The 19,647-nt window shown below is 39.2% G+C and overlaps 1 protein-coding gene across 7 annotated transcripts in view; it reads right to left on the bottom strand.

Moving 5' to 3' along the window:
* The window catches only part of ADAMTS3 (ADAM metallopeptidase with thrombospondin type 1 motif 3), a 335,418-nt gene that overhangs the window by 208,450 nt on the left and 107,321 nt on the right, over nt 1–19,647 (bottom strand). Inside the window, exon 1 of one of the 7 annotated variants that reach the window (XM_081587076.1) lies at nt 8,629–8,723. The exons of the other annotated variants lie outside the window; for them this stretch is intronic. The gene's annotated coding sequence lies outside the window, so the exon portion shown is untranslated. Of the gene's footprint in view, nt 1–8,628; nt 8,724–19,647 lie in introns of those variants that run through there. 7 annotated transcript variants of the gene reach the window in all.

Genomic DNA, 19,647 nt, shown 5'->3' with positions numbered 1-19,647 from the left:
TCACCCTTCTTCAAGACTGTAGTGACAGAGCTTGCATCACCTTGATCCCTTACAATCATCACAATATGTAGAATACTCGTTCTCTGTTGGGTTTTAATCATCACAAGCACCCCTCTGTATTGCAAAGGTGTGTAACGTTCCTGCCACTCCTGCCATCACTGTTACTACCACCACAACTGAGCTTGGCTGTTCCAGCCCACCAAGACCAGCATTGCTTAGTGTTGGAGGTGCACACCAGCCCTATTGGTTTTTAAATGATTGAAATTTCTAAGAGGGCAGATATTAAACAGAGTGAGGAAGGTTCTTTAAAGCTGAGATATGGGAGAGGCAGCCCAATGGCTTCTCCACTCTGGGGTGTCTTCTGTCCTTTTTGCACATTCTTCTTCCATTCAGTTTCTGAAGATGATAATCATGATTCTATATACTTCAACTCAAATACACCTAGGGACTAACACACTTACTATGACAATACTCAGCCACACATCATCTTCCATTTTGTTCCCATATTTTTGAAAGCTCAAAACCTAAAGAAACATGTCTCTTCCCATTCCCCTGCCCCCTCACTTTGCACAGGAGTAGTTTCTAATATCCAGTATTTCTTCCTGGCATCATTCCAGTTCCCACCTTGGGTGGTTGTCACAGCCCTGACACTTTGCTGGTCTGCTGCTGCTGCTGCTGCTAAGTCACTTCAGTCGTGTCCGACTCTGTGCGACCCCATAGAAGGCAGCCCACCAGGCTCTGCCATCCCTGGCATTCTCCAGACAAGAACACTGGAGTGGGTTGCCATTTCCTTCTCCAATGCATGAAAGTGAAAAGTGAAAGTGAAGTCTCTCAGTTGTGTCCGAACCTTAGCGACCCCATGGACTGCAGCCTACCAGGCTCCTCTGTCCATAGGATTTTCCAGGCAAGAGTACTGGAGTGGGTTGCCATTTCCTTCTCCGTTACTTGTCTAAAGGGACGTTATTAGATATTAAATGCATAAACCAAACAATTGAAGGTTTCTTTCTTATATAATCCACAAATTAAAAATGAAACTGAAGCAAAGCTTTAGGAAATGTTTTATCATAAAGACAAATGTAATACAGAGTGAAGAGAGAGAAAAACAAATATAGCATATTAACACACATATATATATAGAATCTAGAAAAATGACATTGATGAACCTATTTGCAGGGAAGGAATAGAGACACAGATATAAAGAAAGGACTTGGAAGTGAGGAAAGGAAAGACTGGGATGAATGGAAAAAGTAGCATCGATGTATATACACTACCATGGGGCTTCCCAGGTGGCACTAGTGGTAAAGAACCTGCCAGCCAATGCAGAAGATGGAAGAGATGTGGATTTGATCCCTGGGTCAGAAAGATCCCCTGGAGAAAGGCAACCCACTCAGTATTCACGCCTGGAGAATCCCATGGACAGAGGAGCCTGGAGGGGCGGGGTGGGCTACAGCCCGTAGGGTCTTAAAGAGTCGGACATGACTGAAGCAAATTAGCGCAACAACAACGTGTGTCAAACAGACAGCTGGTGCAAAGTTGCTATATAACACAGGGAGCCTAGCCTGACGCTCTGTGATGAACAATAGGGGTGGGATGGCTGGAGGGGAGGGAGGCTCAACAGGGAGGTGATATTTGTCTAATTATGGCAGCTTTGCGTTGTATGGCAGAAACCAACACAACATTGTAAAGCAGTTTTCCTCCAATTGAAAAAGTAAAACAAAAGAAAAGAAAAGAAAACCAAAGTCATGTGAAGAAAGAAGAAAGAGGGAAAGAGGTCTGTTTTACATTTAAAAAGACAAATGTAAATATATTTTTTCCTATCACTTAAGGGTATACAAACTTCTACTCTGCAAATAAGTATATAAATACCGTCACAAACCTGGAATACATTGTGTACCATGATAAAAAAAGTAGAAACAGTAAGACCTTGGCATGAAGTAGAATTAGCACCTCTTTTCCAGGTTTTTTTCTAGTTTAATAAGTTATTCCTTCTCTTCTACCGAGGCTTCCCTGGTGGCTCAGACTATAAAGAATCTGCCTGCAATGCAGGAGACCCGTGTTCGATCCCTGAGTCTGGAAGATCCCCGGGGAAGGGAATGACAAGGATACTTGGCTGGAGTACCCCATGGACACAGGAACCTGGCAGGCTACAGTCTGCAGGGTCGCAAATCTGTTCTATAGAATGTAAATATAGGCACACTTTTTTGGAGAACTTGGCAAAACACTTTCCTGTCTATCTCTTACATTATGGAATGCTATTACTGAAAACACAGCACAGCGTGTTGTTGTTGTTTCAGTTGCTAAATCATGTTCGACTCTTTTGTAATCCCACTGACTGTAGCCTGCCAGGCTCCTCTGTCCATGGGATTTCCCAGGCAAGAATACTGGAGTGGGTTGCCATTTCCTTCTCCAGGAGATCTTTCTTAACCTGAGATGAAACCCAAGCCTCTTGCATTGGCAGGTGGATTCTTTACCACTGAACTACCTGGGAAGCCTTTTACTTACTATATATCATTTAATGTTATATTAAACAATAAAATACTTTATCAGAATATAGCTCAGGACTTCCCTGGTGGTCCAGTGGTTGAGAATCCACCTGCCAATGCAGGAGACATGGATTCAATCCACATGCTCTGGGGCAACTAAGCCCATGCATCACAACTACTGAAGCCCACACACCCTAGAGCCTGTGCTCTGCAAAAGGAGAAGCCACCGCAATGAGAAGCCCACGCACAGTAACTATAGAGTAGTTCCTGCTCATCACAACTAGAGAAAACTTGTGCACAACAACGAAGACCCAGCGCAGCCAAAAATACATAAATTGGTTAAATTAAAAAAAAAAACTTAAAAAAGAATATAGCTCAAAAATAATTAACCCCACAGAATATCATAAAATATCAGCTGAGTTTTTCAAAGAAATGTATTTTCCACACTCTTAAATATAAATCACAGGATTTACAAATACTCAAGTTTTCTACAATCACAGCACGAATACTGAAAACATGACAGTATCCTCCAACAAAATCTCAACTTTTCTTGTTATAGGTTAACAATCATCATCAGGAAAACAATGTCTATTTACATCAAAACTGACCAGCTAGACTCATTACCCAGAAGTTTGTCTAAAAAATTTGAGCAAAAAGATTTTAACACATTATTGAATTCACATAATTAAAGATAAGCCTTTATTTGTGCTTTGAGAATCTTTCAGCTCAGTTAAAAGATAAAAAATCTACTAGATTCGCATTTCCTACTTGAGACCTATGGTTATTTAAAAATTGAGATCTTCAATTTGTGCCACCCTTAGCTGTCTAGCCTCTGTTGTTTATACACAGTGATGCTTCTGCAGATGATTACAACTATGCATGTCTGTGCCTGCTCAGTTGCTCAATCATGTCTGACTCTTACAGACCCTATGGACTAGCCCGCCAGGCTCCTCTGTCCATGGGATTATCCTGCAAGAATACTGGAGTGGGTTGCCATTTTCTCCTCTAGGGGAACTTCCCAACGCAGGGATCGAACCCGCATCTCTGGTGTCTTCTGCGTTGGCAGGCAAATTCTTTACCATTGAGTCACCTGGGAAGCCTTGAGCCACGAGGGAAGCCCAGGGGTAAGTTCAGACATAACTAAAAGGACCTGTATGTAACCCAATTTTTCCGTATTACATATAGTAAAATATCTTTTGTTTTATGCAGTTAACCAGTATATGCTGAGGCTGGCAATATTTACAATTTTGCTCAAAATTAAAGACTCTGTTTCTGATTGTTGGGCTCTATCCTGGTCTAACTGCTCCCTATAATTTCTTTATATGATCCACAGTGCCTTTGGCAATTGCAATCTGACTTCCTGGCATCCTTGCATTGGATCACTGACAGTGTCAGGTCCACGCATGGTTAATTAAAAAAAAAAAAAAATGACATCACAACCCAAACCATCTTATGTTGAGAGAAACATGTGTGATATAAAGGTTTTCTGCTAGAAAAGCCTGACAAAAACTACTTTGTTTTTAGAAGAAAAAGTACATGCATGAAAATACGAATTTCAAAGGCATACAGGATGAAACTACAGTCTTGGTACACCTCCTACGCTATATTTATCAGAGAATTCTGGCCTGTCATAAACAAAACCAAGGAGAAGGGAGGGTCCAACGTACTTCGGAAAATTCTCATATACAAAAAAAAATGTTATTAATATATGAGATGCAGCCAGAATTAAAATGTTACTTAAAGATATAGAATTTACTCACAGACTTTCCTTTCTCATTAACTTCCATATAAAGACACCTAATATTTTCAGTAAGAATAGAATTCTTGGCCACTTATATAGAAATGTGCTTCAAAAAGCAAATGATATGAATGATCAATGTTACAATAATTCAACTCCAAACCTCTACTAATTAGACATAATTCTTACTTCTTTGACAATATTCACAAGCTAATACAAAATCGTTGAAAGTAGGGTTTTCAAAAGCATGGTCCACAGACATCACGATCATCTGGAATATCTGATAAAATTGGAATCTTGAGCCCCCACCAGACCTATCAAATCCAAATCCAAACGACCCCTCTGGAAGGGGACCCAGACATCTATACTTTCAGCAATCAACCTAGGGGAGACTCATGCCAAATGACGTTTGAGAATCACTGATCCAGAACCTGGAAGGTCTGTAAGTGACTTCAAAGATATTTTTTATTCTTTTGTCTACAGTGTGTGAATTACAATGAGAAAGGTCTTCCCGTGATTAAAGTATAATGAGACTATCAAAATGATCAATTCATAATGTAAGTGGCAAGCTTTAGATTTTTGTTGCCAGCACCATACATGTTTTTAATTATAGCAAATCAGGTTCTGGATTAGAAGCCAAACAGTATACCAGAAGAAAAAGCTTATTTCAGCAGGAGAATCTACGCTTACTGATATATAGGAATACTCATAAAAGTCAGTATAAATTGTACTCAGACAAAATGATGTGAGAACATACTTCTTTGCCTAAAAATATAAACTGCCTTCATTAACAACCCCCAAAATGACTTTCCATATTAAGCTGACCTCAGAACTTGTCATATGTTACACTCTATAATAATGTATCTTTGGGGAACTCTTGTATTTCTTTAAATGTTCTCTTTGAGGGAAGAAAAGCAGCCTGTAGTATGTTACTCAATATGTCAACCACAAGAGTAATGAATAAAGGAAAAAAGCGGCAAACATCATCCAAAAGCAGTGTATAAAATACACGTATGGGTGTGTATATCTGCATATGTAAGTGTGTATAAATCTAGATTTAGTTTCAGAGAGCTCTCAAGGAGTCCATTTTTTTCACTATTTTTTCAGAACTATAAAGCACCGTCACTGTCTAAGGCAGGCTTCTTGTGTTTGCCTGTCGAGCATCTCTTTTCCCTTGTGAGAAAAGTGCATCTCTCGGTAACCATGCCTCCTGCCTCTTTTGGAGAACAACCCCTCTGTGGTCCATCTGGCTCCAGTAGACCATCAATTATCACACCATATTTCAAAGAGTGACCCAATCCAAGATGACCTAACTGGAATCTCACTCCTGGAAATTTGAATCTAGAGAAAAGCCATGCATAATGATGATGGCTGAAACCCAATCATTCCAACCGCCCCCAAAATAGATTTTGACAGTTCTTGAGCTGTCCTGGGTCCTGCCTTCCTGAAATTTGGCTCTTTGGCTTTTCCTTCAATTTTTGTGAGTTACCTAATATGATTCCAGTATTTTCCATTATTCCATGTTAATCAATATTATTTCTCTTGCCAACAACAACAAAAAACAACTGATAAGGATGGGATATGCTGAGCACACATCTTGTTTTGGCCCACTCATTGTAGGGCACTGTTTCTCAATGAGTATTTAAATCAATACAAAATACCAACTCAGTGGTAAAGAATGTGCCTGCCAGTGCAGAAGATGCAAGAGACTCCGGTTCAATCCCTGGGTTGGTAAGATCCCCTGGAGGAGGAAATGGCAACCCACTCCAGTATTTTTGCCTGAAAAATTCCATGGACAGAGGAGCCTAGCAGGCTACAGTCCATGGGGTCACAAAGAGTTGGACACTACTGAGCGAATGAGCACACACACACACACACACACACATACACACACAATCCCAACATTTCTTCCATGAAATCCTTTCAGAATGAAATCCTTTCAGAAAATCAAAAGTCACTCTTGCATTTATCATACTAGCCCAACATTACCAACATTATACTGTCCATAAGCACTTTATTTTCTGCCTGAGGACTTGAGGTCTCTCGCTAGTAATGTCCAATACAGAGTTAAATGCACTTATCTCTTTTATCTTGCATGTTAAATGCTTTATTGCCCATCCACAAGGATAATATAAATAAATGCCCGTGTATATACACTTATCTTTTAAAATTATATATGCCCCTACTCACATCAGGCACGAACACACAAATAATGTAATAACATGGAAACCACACACCATGCAGGGTAATATGCACAGTTATATGCCCAATTCAAAAAGCATATCGACTAACTGCAATAAACAAACACATGCACATTATAAAATACACATAAGCCTTTAAAGTACACTATGGAAGTCCCCTTATGCAGACACACTTCACTTATCCTCCAAATCTCCTCTCTGCTACTACTATTAAGATGGGGTGTTAGCTTCCATTCTGCACCTCAGCAATGACTCATCCACAGTAATGCTTTTGAAGAAGTCAAGAGGCAGATTGAATATGAAGATTAAAACAGAGTACTTGTCAAAATCTTCCACCAGTAACTCTTGGACTGAAAAACTGAGTCATTTAAAATTTTACTTTTATAGGATATTTTCAAGGCAACTGTAGAAAATGAGTATGGTCCTATTTAACATGGGGAATATCGGTCACAAAGGATTTAACTGATTTTCCAATATCTGAGTAAAACAACCATTAGGAAAATATTTTACGTTTTTAATATAGAAACTTGGAACTATTCAGTGGATCCAACCATGAACAAATACATTTCATGAGCCTTTTAATACATAAATCCAATCACTTGTAGCTATTTATCAGTAGAGTCTATAAGAATTTCTTCTCAGGAATGCTATTTTGGCATTATTTGAGTGAACAATAGCAATTTTACTTTTTACCAGTTTAAACTTGACCCTAAATTAAATCACTTGGTTTCCATAAACATTCTGTATGCTTAGTCGCTCAGTTGTGTGCGACTCTTTGCAACCCTATGGACTGTAGCCTGCCAGGCTCCTCTGTCCATGGGGATTCTCCAGATAAGAATACTGGAGGGGGTTGCCATGCCCTCCTCCAGGGGGATCTTTCCAACTCAAGGATCGAACTCAAGTCTTCTGCATTGCAGAAGGATTCTTTACCGTCTGAGCCACTAGGGAAGGCCAAGAATACTAGAGTGGGTAGCCTATTCCTTCTCCAGGGGATCTTCCAAACCCAGGAATCGAATAAGGGTCCCCTGCATTACAGGCAGATTCTTTACCAGCCTAGCTACCAGGGAAGCCCTATAAACATTCTACCCTTGGAGTTTGTTTCCTTTGCTCTAACATTTCTGTCTCTTCCTCTGGTCCTTACTCTTCTTGCTCTGGAAACACATTATTCTCTGCATTTTCAGAGTGAGGGGGTACTTGGGGAATTTCTGTACATTCTGCTCAATTTCACTATAAACTTAAAATTGCTTTTTAAAAAATCTATTCAAAAGATAAGCATTCTTGGGACTTCCCTGGTGGTCCAGTGGTCAGGGAACTGGATCCCACATGCCCCAACTAAGAGTTTTCATGCTGCAATTAAGACCTGGTGTAGCCAAATAAATAAATATATTAAAAAAATAAAAATAAAAGATAGGAATTCTCCAAAGCTCTATACTTCAGCTCTCCTATCTATACATCCTCAACTCTATTCACTGTCTGAGCTTCAGTAACCTCCCTTCTGTCCTTGTCTTCCAAATTCCTCCTGGCGATTGCACTGTCTCCAGAGTTTCCACAACTCCCAGCTATCAGCTAAACATCACGTCTGCACATCCTATTGGCAGTTCACATTCAATGTGTGTTAGGGAGAATTTATCAAACGTTTTTTCCTATTCTTCTGTTTTCCAGATTTCCTGATCATGCCTGCCCAAAACTTTCAGCTCATCTTTGATCCCCCTACACACACTCTCTTTTTCCTTCCCATCTATATTGGTTGCCAAATTGTAGAAATTCCACTCATTAATGTTAGGCAAACTTTCCCTTTTCATCTGTCCACAGCTACTTCTCTAGTTTCTAATTATACTACCTATTATTGTACTGTATTGTGTTATTGTATTTTAGTTACTGCACTAGCCTTCCAAACAACTGCTCTCCACCATTTCCCCTCTACTTCTATTTCACTCCACACCATGTAACCTATGTAATTAATGAACCTTCATAAATGCAATTCTTTATTTTCTGAATGCAATTCTGATCAGGACACTTGTTTATTGCCACTTCAAAGCTCTTTACAATGTTCCATGATGAAGGCAGCTAAAGTTTTCATTATCCTCCTTCCTTCCCCATAGTTGTCATGTTCCATGTCTTTATTTCTATATTTTCCTCCTTACGGACTGGCATTCTCTCTTTCTATTTGTCTATGCTTCAATATTAAATATTTTATAAGACTCACCCCCTTGAAGTCTTTCTTGACAGCTAGAATGAGAAATGGGAGTAATTGTTGTTATCATTCTGTCCTGTGAATGTCCATTTGTCCATCTCTCCATACTAGATAGATAGATAGAGAGATAGATAGATATCCATTTCATTTTCATTCATATGACAGTTATTTCTATAACTCCTATATTATCAGGCCCTGCCCATGCTTCCCAGGTGGCGCTAGTGGTAAAGAACCCATTTGCCAATGCAGGAGATGTAAGAGACCCAGGTTTGATATCTGGCTTGGGAAGATCCCTGGAGGAGGGCACAGCAATCCACTCCAGTATTCTTCCCTGGAGAATCTCATGGACAGAGGAGCCTGGTGGGCTATAGTCCATAGTGTCGCAAAGAGTCTGAAGCAAGTTAGCACGCATGCACGCCCAGCTATGGGCACAGACACATGAGTCTTAACAGTAATAACTTAAATGTCACTAACTCGTGTACCTATTAATATGGAATTTCTAGGTCCATACAAGTCACAGATATTCCTGGAAGACTCCAAGAAATATTTCCCATATACCTGTGAACAAAGCTTCTCTCACTGGTTTTCAGTTAAATGTCCTCCTACATTTCCATGGAACTCAGACATAAATCTATCAAGAGCTACAGCAGTGAAAAAAGAAGAAGAAGGAGAACAAACGTTCTCTATGCTCAAAATTATTCTGCTCCTCAACGCCCAAGACCAAGCCAAGCTCAGAACAGCTGGATTCTTCTTCCCTTAGGTAAGCTTGCTCTCAGGAGACTCATCAGATTTGCATGCACCTGGTTGCTCCTGACTTACCTAACCAATCCACCAGCTGCGCGCCACACCTGTCTGTATTTCTGCCCAGACTCAAACTATAGTCACTGTTCCTTCCTGTACTGTAAACTCTCAAAGACCATGTTTTAATCATCTATATTCATCCTCACCAAAACATTTCACAGTTTCATATACACAATCAGTCCTTAATTACAAAATAAATTAAAAGAGAAAAAAAATAATTTTAAGTTAATGATAATTTAGCAACATTTAAAAATCAATCCAAATATTTATAAACTTTATGTCAGATAAACCAAACTCTAAGTATGTAAGCATAAGTCTATACAGTGAACAACCTCTCTTACTTATCTTTCCAATGCTTATACTCCCTTAAAAGTACAAAGGTCTTTTGAAATCAGTTTCAAAAAGGTAAGAATGAGAACCTGGTCCACAGTTAACAAGGTTGTTATTAAGCATAATATATATAAAGTATTTAGTGGAGTGTCTGGCATGTAATCAGTGCTCAAAAAAAATCTGTTTATATTATTTTCATTGTAAAACCTAGATTGACTTATAATTGTTCCTAAATCAATTTCTACAGAGAAACACTCTCAAAATTGACTATTTCTTAAACTGCACATACTGTACACTGCCTACAGTTTATGTTAAACTCTAAGTTTGTCAAGAGTCCCCTCTATTTAAATTGAAGTTTCTTATAGATTTTATTATCTACTTCCATTACTATAATAATGGATGCTTCCCTGGTGGCTTAGAGATAAAGAATCCACCTGCCAATGCAGGAGACGCGGGTTTGATCCCTGGGTCAGGAAGAGCCCCTGGAGGAGGAAATGGCAATTGAAGTTATATATAGCATTTTTTATCTACCTCCATTGCTATAATAAAGAGCAGTTCCCAGAAAATTCAAGCCATAGTAACCATATACAAATGAATGCTTTCAGCAAGCAAACAAAATGATTTCAAGGTTCCCAGGCTGTTTAACTATAGCCCTGGTCTACCTTGATCTCTGAAATAATGAGAGAATATCTTGATTTTTATTTGAGATGGCCCCACAACTTGCCGTTAAAATCAGAGCTTTAAATGTCCTCTTCACCAAACTGGGAAGATGAACTCAACAATTTTAAGTAAAAACATAAAAACATGGAGACTTCTACAGAAACAAAGCTTAAGTGAGATGGCAGGTTAAATTGCTGGAACCAATACAGTAAAAGAAGACCTCAAAGGAGGAACATTTCACAATAAACTAGGAAATGGAACATCATTTCTCCTACACAGAAATCCATGATTGGAAAAAAAGGACTGGAAACCTTTCCTCCCACAACTGACCTTCTGAGTAGGTGTGGTGGGCTGAACTTCACCCTCAACATTCCCCAGAGATTCTGATCTGTTTAACACCTGGTCCAGTCTGCAGGGTCACTAAGTCACAAGTTATTCCAGTTAGCTTCTCTCCATTCAACTTAACTTCCATGAAATTCCCTCTCTCTCAAAACAAAAAAAAAGCTGCACCTCCTACATGCCCTGGTTCTCATCCTCTCAAGATAATACAACACTTCATTCTGAGGACACTTCACAGATCACTTGAGGTTCCTTGAGATCCAGATACCAGAAACAGAAAAGGAAACGAAGCTACCTAAGAGTTGGTGATCCCTATCATGCACTACAGTGAGAAAAGCAGTAATCCTCAGGACAAAACAGATTGTTCCCGTTGTTCAGTCGGCAGGCTGTGTCTGACTCTTTGCAACCCCACGGACTGTAGCACACCAGGCTTCCCTGTCGTTCACTATCTCCCGGAGTTTGCTCAAACTCATGTCCATTGAGTCAGTGAGGCCATCCAACCAACTCATTCTCTGTCACCCCCTCCTCCTCCTGCCCTCAACCTTTCCCAGCATCAGGGTCTTCTCCAATGAGTCTGCTCTTTACATCACGTAGCCAAAGTATTGGAGCTTCAGCTTCAGCATCAGTCCTTCCAATGAATATTCAAGGTTGATTTTCTTTAGGATTGACTTGTTTGATCTTGCTGTCCAAGGGACTCTTAAGAGTCCCACAGTTTGAAAGCATCAGTTCTTTTGGTACTTAGTCTTCTTTATGGCCCAACTCAAACATCTGTACATGAAAATAACTTCAGAATAAATACAGGATGATTTTACTTATTAAATTGAACCTTTAAGTCTCCCCCACACAGGCTCTATTCTATATCACTACACCTTGTCTAACAGTTTTTTTTGGAAACGGGTATACAAATGAACCATAACCAAAAACAAAAGAGAGAACAGTCCTCATTTCTGACAATGTTAAAATGTTAAGACATTTTTTAAAGGTTAAAACCATTACAAAAGTTAAAACGTTAATGTCAGATGAAGTTAATAAAAGGAAGAAAGACACATCTAAGGCTAAGCAAATATCAAAGTGAGATAATTTCCTAACACTAGCAACTGTTTAACAGAACTGTTTTAAGTTTGAAAATATAAAATTCCAACCATAAACCCACCAGATTGAAAATAGTATTTTCTCACTTTATTTTTAGACAGGGCTCTTTTCATCAAAATGAATGGGGTAGGATAATGATGTCTGAATTTAATAATCTAATTTTTAATTTTAGAGGAGTTTGCAGCATTACCCAATAATCTCTCATATAGCAAAGAGTAAAGGCTTGACTATTCTAAAAGTTGAGTATGAGAAGAAAAAAATGTATGCACAGAGTGTTTATTCAACCCATATTTGACACATGCATTAAAAGAAAAAAGAAACTTTCTATTTCTAATAAATTTTGAGGAAATTTCTATACAATTTAAGAAAGATAACACAGGCCCAGAGTAATAAGTCCCTTTTATCCTGTAAAGCACAGTTTCTAGCGTTCTTACCTGTTTAAACTAACAGGTAAGAATGTTAACAATAACATTAAGTATTAATTTAATGCTAATTAACATTAAGTTAACAATTGACATTAAAAAAATCTGAGGACAATGTTGTCCCATATAGTTTACAAGTATTTTGTTTTTCAATTTGTGGAAACAAATTAAACCAAATAGTAAAATTTTATGCAAATATCACTCTCAGATTAAAATGAGAAATACACAAGAAGACTTAAGGTAATATGTGAAGCAATTCTACACATTATACTAAATTTTCATTAAAATTAAATATGGAGAATCTGTACTGAAAACTTATAAACCATTTTTGAAATAATTGCATGACTCATCCCTATTACCTTTGCTAATTTAAAAAATTTAGAAACTATCAAAATGCAACCCACTCAAAAGTGACTCATTTGACACTGAATTACTTCCATGCCTAATCTGAACAATACCTTTAACATATAACCTGATTATAATTGTTACACAATTGTATAACTGCCTACAATTGTTATAACTTGAGTTTAGCCCTGTGGGAAAAAAAAAAATCATTTGCCTCTGAAGGTTTAATATATCTCTTTTTCTATTGTCAAGAAATGAGAACTGTGCAAACTAATATATTTCCTTTTAACTGTCAAAAACTTTAGAGCAACCTTTATTTCCCAAGTGTTTAACCTTGTTCAGATACTTGAAAAGAGTCCTTTTAGCTTCCTTCACATAGTCTTTGTTTTGATCTTTCCTTAAATGCTTAGCTGGCATTGTCCTAATACGTAATCTCCTCAAGTCCTTTCAAAACCAAGTAAAAATAGAGAGTTCAACAAAAGGAGGAAGGGATGTGGGATAGGGAGGCAGGAGGAGGACAGCCAGGAGGGAGGCAGGAAGGTACCAGGCACCTACACACACCTGATCCTCAGAACTGTCACAGATCTGCTGCTCTGTTTGCGAACATAACACTAGACTCTTCCTGAATAAGTAAATGTTGACAGTGTTCTATGGTTTTTAAAGCTGAGGTGATGACAACCTATATGAGTAATAAACAACAAAAACTGAATGCATTTAAAAGAACAATAATAGCTAACTTGATTGAATATTTGTGTCCCAGGCATAGAACTAAGAGCTTACATGGAATTTTTATTGCTCACAATAATCCATGAAACAGTTTTTTATTATTATTAATTTATTATTTATTATCTCATTTATGAATGAGAAAATGAGACTTAGAATGGTTTTATGCCTAGTATGTGCTGAAGCCAGGACTCACACTGCTAATTCCAGAGTCTGCGCCCTTAGCCAGTATGCTCTCTTCATGGTTATTAAATAAAATGCCTGTTGCTGTCTGGTATATATTTTCTGAAGTACAGAACTGGCATGATGCTTCAAGACAAGTAAGCATGGGGCAGCCAACTCAAATAAATATTGGAATGGATAATAATTTTATTATTATCAAACCAAATATTCACGTAAGCTGAGGAGAAGGAAAAGTTAGAAATGGATAGAATAGGAAGCTACCCTAAAAACTCTCACAAGTATTCTGGATTTGTAAGCAAGTGCTAGACAGGGAAAACGATGGTGAGACTGGGAACCAGTTTTCCCTGCTGCTAATTAGAAATGTGGACGCTGATATCACCACTCCACTCCGCTGGGCTTTAGTTTCCTCATCTCTAACAGAAGGGAAATGGTTCCGTAACTGCAGCCCCCTGACAGAATCCTGTGAGGATATGCAGGCCTTTATTACATTCCCCTTAGGGTTAAGTGTGCTCACAGCTCCAGGGCTATCCACCCTGAGGAAGGCATTTGTTCTGCATCATAGCTCAGTTGGTAAAGAATCTGCCTGCAATGCAGGAGACCCCAGTTCGATTCCCAGGTCAGGAAGATCTGCTGGAGAAGGAAAAGACCACCCACTCCAGTATTCTGACCTAGAGAATTCTATACAGTCCATACAGTCCAAGGGGTCGCAAAGAGTCAGAAATGACCAAGCAACTTTCACTGAGTATCAGGACAGTCCCAGGACAGGGCCCCACTGCTATCTAGTCAGCGTCAATGCTTCTCCTTTGAGAGGTGGCCCTTCACCAAGGCAGAATACTCCATACTAGATAAACCCTGGATAAAGGACAAGAAGCAAGCCATGACCAGGTGTCCCTCCCACTAAGAAGTGCTCCATCACTTCCAATAGAACTTAGGAAAAAGAACTGTCAAATTTCTCCCTGAAACCTAAATTATTAGAGGGCTACCTGAGGTTAAAAAATAAAATAAAAACAAAAGAAAATGAAACCATCACTAAGGCCACTGGGATAACTCAGAAAAGAAGCCAGTTATCAGCCATATTCAGTGTGGAAGTGTTCATCACCTTGATAGAAGCGATGCTTAAAAGAACTTACAGGAATACATCTGCTGATATCCTTTTGGCTGCAAGTTCCAAAGAAAGAGAAATGGGCAGTCAAGATCAGACTTAAGTAAAACAGTGAAGAAGGGAAAACGTGTGGTCTTTTTCTTTTGTTCATCTTTCCCTGAGGGTCTATTTTCCCAGGCATTGCCCAATTCTTCCCACCTTCCCTTCCTTCATGTTCAGTCTCCTTCACCTGTCATTTCTCCCAACCCTTCGGTGTCCTGCAGGAGCAAGTTTGCTCAACTGCTAATGCAATTTAAGTTAGAAACTCCTAACTAGAAAATATGACATTTGTATTTTCTAACAGTGAAAATTCCAAGCAAAATGACTATACGGAGGGGCTGGGGTTATGATCCCCTTAAATCATCCCCCATGTACTTGTGAACAGCACAAATCCAATTCTCCCCAGAGAAACACAGGGGTGTGGAAAGGAGGACAGTGAGGTATCACAAAAGAATTTCAGAGTCTGGGATTAGCCAGGGCGAGCCTTCGAGGGCTTCACCACAAGCAGGAAATTGCTGCACTGCTCCACGGCTTCCCTGCACCGGTGCCCAGGCAGCTGGCCAATTCGCTATCCCCTTCCCTGGCCTCGTACAGACAGCATCATCAGTGCAACACTGGCCCCACCGTAACCCTGGCTGGCTTGACAAAAGTTGGCAGAGAGAGTCCGGGCTGTGCTATTTAAAGCTATAAGCAGCTACTGTGGAAGGGGATGAGCTGCTTTAGTGGCAGAGGATAAGGCCAGACATAGAAGATTTTCACTGGCCCTAATGAAATTCACACACCTGCTGGGGGTAGGCACCCAAATCTGATAGAAAACAGCTCAGCTGCATTTATTAATTACTGGTACTCATCTATCTTCCCCAACTGGCATCTGTTTTCAGAGTTAAACTGCTTGATTTCAAGTCCTTAGATTCGATTGTCAGCTTCAAAATATACTGATGAAACATGTATACATTTTGCTATATATATGCCACCCAGAAATCCACAAAGTTATATTTTACATAATGTACACACATACACCATTGTATACATACATGTATAAGAAATACATATATAAAGAGAGATCCATACATGTGTCTATGTTGGAATTCAAGCTGCCCAAGTTTTCTGAAATATTAGGAATATCCTCTGAGAACCAGAATAATATAACAGACAAAAGTACAGGTTATGAATGCAGGTATCTGGGTCTTCTGTGAGACACGGGACAAGATGCTCACTTCCCTGGGCTCTTAATCCATAAATGGGAACTGTTGTCAGGATTAAGATAATTCCTCAAGAGGAATTAATAATCTCTGTCTGGCACATAATAATTGGTGCTCATAAAATTTTAATTAGTATGAGTATTACAATAAAACATCTAGGGTAGCTCAGGAGAACCATGACAGATTAATTTTCTTCTCAAAGTCACATTTTATCTCAGTCAACCCGGTTAATCTGACCTTGTGGTCTCTCTGCCCTCCTACTTCCAGAAATGTGTTCAACAAGCACGTTATCTAGGGAACTCCTATTCATCCTTAAAAACTCAGCTCAAATACCATTTCCTCAGGGAAACTTTCCCTGGTTTAGGTCATATGATTGTTACTTATTTCATGAAACAATGTCCCTTTTCTCAATAGTACTTATGCCAGTTTATCTTTATTCAGTTGGATAACCTTACAAAAAGTAAAGTCTGTGTTTGCCACTTTATCAAAAACTCCATGGGAGTAAATATGATGGCTGTTTGTGCTTGCTGTTGCATTCCTAGCACTGAAAGTACATAGTACTTATTGAATGAATGAATGACTCAACCAAGTTCTAGCCAGATGTTAATCTATTTATATCCTCCTAAGAAGCAGAAAGGGGCTTCCTAGGTGGCGCTAGTGGTTAAAAAAAAACAAACAAAAAACCTGCCTGCCAATGCAGGAGACATAAGAGACACAGGTTTGATTCCTGGGTTCAAAAGTTCCCCTGGAGGAGGACATGGCAACCCACTCCAGTATTCTTGCCTGGAGAATCCCCATGGACAAAGGAGCCTGGCAGGCTACAGTCCAAGGGGTCGCACAGAGTCTAACACAACTGAGCAACTAAGCACGTACACCAGCAGCAAGAAGCAAGAAGGGGCTTCCCAAGTGGCACTAGTGGAAAAAAAAAAAAAAACAAACCCTGCCTGCCAATGCAGGAGACATAAGAGACACAGGTTCCCTGGGCCCGGAAGTTCCCTTGGAGGAGGGCATGGCAACCCACTCTGGTATTCTTGCCTGGGCAATCCCAAGGACAGAGGAACCTTGCAGGATACAGTCCATGGTGTCACAAAGAGTTGATGCAACTGAGTCAACTTAGAACACACGCACGCAAGAGGCAGAAAGAGAGAAAATTCACTCACAGGGATATAAAGACTGAGAGTTACCAAGAGACACAAAAGTCGGAAAAAAACCCATTTCTTGTCTCAAAGAAGTCAAACAATCTGAGAAATTTAAGAATGGTTTTCTGTAATTTTTACCTTCCATTAAGGAGAAACCATGGAAAAAATGAAAGGTTACCAAGTAGAGTTCTGGGTACCAAAGAGGAGGGTGGAGGGAGACTCTGTACAAAAGCATTTATTCAGTTAAAGTTCATAAAACCTAGAGGATGACAGTGAGCAGATTATAGCATGTGACATGGAACTAATGTCCTGTGTCTTCATTCATTGCGTATCTCATCAGATGTTTGCTGTGCACTTACTATTGTAAGAGATGGTGCCTGGTTTTGAAGACATAGCAATAAGCACTACAGACACAATTCCAACTCTCATGGAGTTTTCAGTTTAGCAGGGTGGGAAAGCATTAAATAATTTATGTGTGATCAGTGCTCAGATAGAAGAACCATAGGTTGCTGTAGTAACAACCTTGATAAGAAAGTCAATATGCTAATTTTCTTCCAAGGAATTAGTCCAAAGTATAACATTTGTAAATGTCTTTTGTTTTGATTCTATATTTTTTGGCAACATGATGACATGCTGATTTGTATCTGTTTCCTTTGTTTAACGGGAGTAAATCAATTTAAGAGACATACTATACTTCTACTATGCTATTGAACAAAAGTATGGGCTTGGATAACTATACCCCAATATTTGTTTCAGCATTGTTTATGATAGCCAAAACATGGAAGCAACCTAAATGTCCATCCACAGATGAATGGATAAAGAAGATGTGGTATATGCGTGCGTGCTAAATCACTTCAGTTGTGTCCAACTCTGTGCGACCCTATGGACTGTAGCCTGCCAGGTTCCTCTGTCTATTGGATTCCCCAGGCAAGAATACTGGAGTGGGTTGCCATGCCCTCCTCCAAGGGATCTTCCCGACCCAGGGATTAAACCCACATCTCTCACGTTTCCTGAACTGGCAGGCAGGGTGGTGCATATACATGCAATAGAATAGAATGCAATAGAATATTAGCCATTAAAAAGAGTGAAATAGTGCCATTTGCAGCACCATGGATGAACCTAGAGATTGTCGAACTGAATGAAGTGGGTCAGATAGAGAGGGAGGTATTGTACAATATCTCTTATATGCAGAATCTTAAAAAAAAATGATATAAATGAACTTGTTTGCAAAGCAGAAATAAACTCACTGACTTAGTCATGCAAAAGTTACACACTGGAAAATTTGAACACACCAAAGAAAGGTCTCTAATTCACGTTGCAAGCAGCAATCAATCAATCTCCTATTCTAATATTCACGACATTCAGTCTGTAAACATTGGTTTGTTGAGCACACAGTGTACCAAACATTGCTAAAGATCCAGGGAAAACAGTCCTTAGTCTCAGTAGAGAGAGTCCCCCAACAATAAATGTAAAAAATAAATTCAAGATAAATTTGAGATGCCAATAGATTAAAAACACTACTATACTGTAGAGTGACTGAAGTTTCTGTTCTGGCCAGAATGACCAAAAAATACTTTATGAGGAAATGGAATTTAACACCCAAAGGATGAGAAAGAATCTCTATTTGAAGATTTAGAAACGAATGTTCTGAGCTGAAGAGACATTTCCAAAAGCTTAGAGACAAAAAAATAATTGGATTTGAAAAACAAAAGGAAGACGGGAGGGACTGAATATAATAAACAAGGGAATGGCATCAGAGAAGTGTGCTGAGACTAGATCTTGTAATACAGTGGTTTCCAAAGGCAGTGTTTGGAACTTGTTAGGAATGCAAATTTTCAGGCTCCTCTTCAGAAACCCCAAAGTGGCACCTAGAAATCTATGGTGCAACAATCCCTTCATGGGATTCTCATCCCCACTAAGGTTAAAGGCCTTTTGGAGAGAACAATGATTCTAAAGTCTAGTTGCATATTGGGAAGCCCAGGTGGCTCAGTGGTAAAGAATCCACCTGCCAAGCAGGAGACTTGGGAAACGTCAGTTCGATTCCTGGGTAGGGAAGATTCCCTGGAGAAGGAAATGGCAACCCCTCCAGCATTCTTGCCTGAAAAATCCCATGGACAGAGGAGCCTGGTGGGCTACAGTCCATGGGGTTGCAAAGAGTCAGACACGACTTAGTGACTAAATCTCCACCAACACCACTCGAGACAAATGAATTTGTATTTTGGAGTTGCTGTTTAAGCCTCTTTATTTTTTAAATAGCTCTTTAGGTGATTATGAAACATAATGATTATTAGAACAACTGACATAGGGTCTTAAAAGTCATGGTAATAATTCTGAATTTTAATGAGAAGTGACTAAAGGGTTTTAAATAGAGAAAAATTCATCAAATTTAGAAAGGCCACTTCAATTCCTATGTGAAGGATGAAGAGGGGCAAAAATAGACCAAAAATAAAAAATAGGAGGTCACTGTAGTATCCAGGGAAGAGAAGATAGGGGTTTATATCAAAGTTGTAGCACTGGAGATTTCGTAAGTAGATTCAGAACATGCTTTATAAAACAATTTTCAGATCATGTTTTATAAAACAACTTCAAGACATACATTATGGATTTTGTGAAAGAAATGAGGAAAAAGAGGAATCTGGCTTACTAGAGAATTA

This window comes from Giraffa tippelskirchi, chromosome 1 (genome assembly GCF_054371585.1).
Source record: "Giraffa tippelskirchi isolate mGirTip1 chromosome 1, T2T-mGirTip1v1.2.pri, whole genome shotgun sequence".
NCBI classification, from domain to species: Eukaryota; Metazoa; Chordata; class Mammalia; order Artiodactyla; family Giraffidae; genus Giraffa; species Giraffa tippelskirchi.
The sequence above is the reverse complement of the archived record's forward strand: the minus strand, read 5'-3'. Positions and strand labels throughout refer to the sequence as shown.